Source organism: Anabrus simplex, chromosome 11 (assembly GCF_040414725.1).
Source record: "Anabrus simplex isolate iqAnaSimp1 chromosome 11, ASM4041472v1, whole genome shotgun sequence".
NCBI classification, from domain to species: Eukaryota; Metazoa; Arthropoda; class Insecta; order Orthoptera; family Tettigoniidae; genus Anabrus; species Anabrus simplex.
Genome location: NC_090275.1, coordinates 47,006,992 through 47,009,550, shown reverse-complemented (window position 1 = coordinate 47,009,550; position 2,559 = coordinate 47,006,992).

Below are 2,559 nucleotides of genomic sequence, written 5' to 3'. Positions count from 1 at the left end.
TCAATCTTCAGTTTAAACCTTCATTATAATACCGGCCCTTAAGCTGTATGAAACTGAGGTTTAAGCTAAGGATTCAGTTCAGATGGTAGAGCGCTGGCCTTCTTATAGCCCAACTTGGCAGGTTCGATCCTGTCTCAGTCCTGTGGTGAAGGTGCTCAAATTCATAGTTAGTGGGACGTAAAACCAATAACATTAACATTAAATAAATTATATTTCTGAGTATATTTCGAGGCTCGTGAAATAATAGTTTCCGTTTTCCGATATACAGTAAAAGAGACAAAAATGTCGGTCGGTCACTTGCTTTCTTGGCTTACGCTGCGTGAACCAACGATAGACCCCAAGTGTAAGCGTACGAATTGTAGAGCATAGAAACCTCTACAAAAAAAGTCCGCGATGGTATATACCTATTCCCAATCGTTTGCTCTCTAGAAGCGATTTTATTCTATACTCAGCGGTAAAAAAATATAACTCCTTAACATTAAATAAATATTTCGATATTATCCTCGAATTCCTCATTGAAATAAATTGTTTGACCTCCTCCAGTATTTTATAAGGATTACAATAACCTTGTCAGGACATTATTTGCATGAATGGTTCAGAAGTTATGGCTATTTTAGACTGTAGTGTTAATACGTGTCAGCAGGACGGGCGAGTGACCTTTTTTAAACTTTATTTTTGTTACTATTATTATAATCACATTTTCCGTTCATTTTTCTAAATTATCTTGGCTGATAAACGATGTATAACCTACAAGTCAATCAATCATAGGCTACGGTTGTAAACAAAGATCAGAATTGAATCATTCCGCATGCGCAAGCATTACCAACTTCGGAGATGTTCAGCTTAGTAAAGCTGCACATGGTCCCCCTACTGTGAAACTCGTAGTGTTTAAGCCAAAGAGTAAGCCTTGCTTAAGCGGCGTGCGTGGCTTACTAAAGCTTCGGCTTCAACTGAAACTGTTAAACCGGGCCTAAAGTGCGGCCAGTGATCATGAAGAAGGTTTCCAATGTGGCCCCGGAAACAAACTGGAAACTCCCGTTCTAGCCACTCTACAGTTATGCCGGTGAGTTGCATAAATTTTAGGGGTTCTGATAGTTCAGATCACTAGTATTTATGCAAATAACTTTAAAGAACCGTCGTGCGGGCTAGAGGACGCTTGCGCCTTGGTTAAATACGTTTGCATTCTAACCTATTAGTGTCTAAAAATCCTTTCGCTAGAGGTTAATTCCTTTGGCTCGGGGACGAGCGGTTTGTGTTCATTTTAATAAACACCACTGCTTGTGCTTGTCTCCACTAATAGATACATTTGCCAGAATAATGGATTGTAGGATGGACTTAATTCATCCATGTTGCTTAAACCGTTAAATGGAGAGGTGGAAAGGTACGTCTGTTATTCTGTTCATGTGCATACCTGTGTATAGGGCCTATGACAGTTGCGGCTGATGGTATCTGAAGCTGGATGTTGCACCAAATTTTTCAATGTCACATTTTTTATGAAAAGCTAACAGAAATAACAGGAAAGTAATGAAGAACGTTCGTGTTAAAACTGACATATAACCGGCAATTAAAACACAGGAAATAAGAGGCTAATTATGCAGTATTAATACAGTTATCCTTACCTCAACTGAGTTGAAAATTTGCCCTCCTGTTTGTCATTGATGCAAAATGTTGGTATTATTGTGGGTTGACCGGTATGACGTACCCTGGTAGGAAAGAAATTATAGTTGCCAGAAGACAGAAAGCAGGAATTAAGACATCCCCGCCGAGTGGTGCAATCTAACGGGGAGATTTGGAGTTATTTCTCGATAGGGAGTTTGTGGGTCCTGTGCAACACCCAAGGACCGGTACTGGCCAGCGTGGTACCTGATGCTACGTACAGGCTTTGGCGTAGCGCTTGGGAGTTGCCGTAGGAAAGCAAACCCCCTGAGTTTGATTCGAAGTCGGCAGCGTTTATTGTCCATTACGAAGCATTAGTACATCTAACGACCAGAGATGGTTGATTTTAACATTTTGTAGAATATACAGTGTATTATGAAAGAGAGTAAGAGAGAGAGGGAACGTGAGTATGAAAGAGAGGAATGTTGCACACCCATCTGAATAGACCACAAGCTGCCACTGCTGGTCACTTTCTCAGGCATGACTCTCTTGTCCAGTTAAAATTATTTATTGATCACGTTGAATGAGATCACGGGGAGGACCAAAGAAATCCTGTAAGGTATTAAGAACACCGCAATACACCGATATAAAGAAGATAGCAGTGGACCGTCAGATATGGTTGCAGCGACAAGTCCTTGCTTTAAATATTTGCTTTACGTCCCACTAACTACTTTTACGATTTTCGGAGACGCCGAGGTGCCGAAATTTAGTCCCGCCGTTCTTTTATATGCCAATAAATCTACGGACACGAGGCTGACATATTTGAGCACCTCCAAATACCACCGAACTGAGCCGCGATCGAACCTGTCAAGTTCGGGTCAGAAGGGTAGCGCCTCAACCGTCTGAGCCACTCATCCTGGCAACCTTTAAATGATGATGATGATTTGTCTGTTCACATCAAGC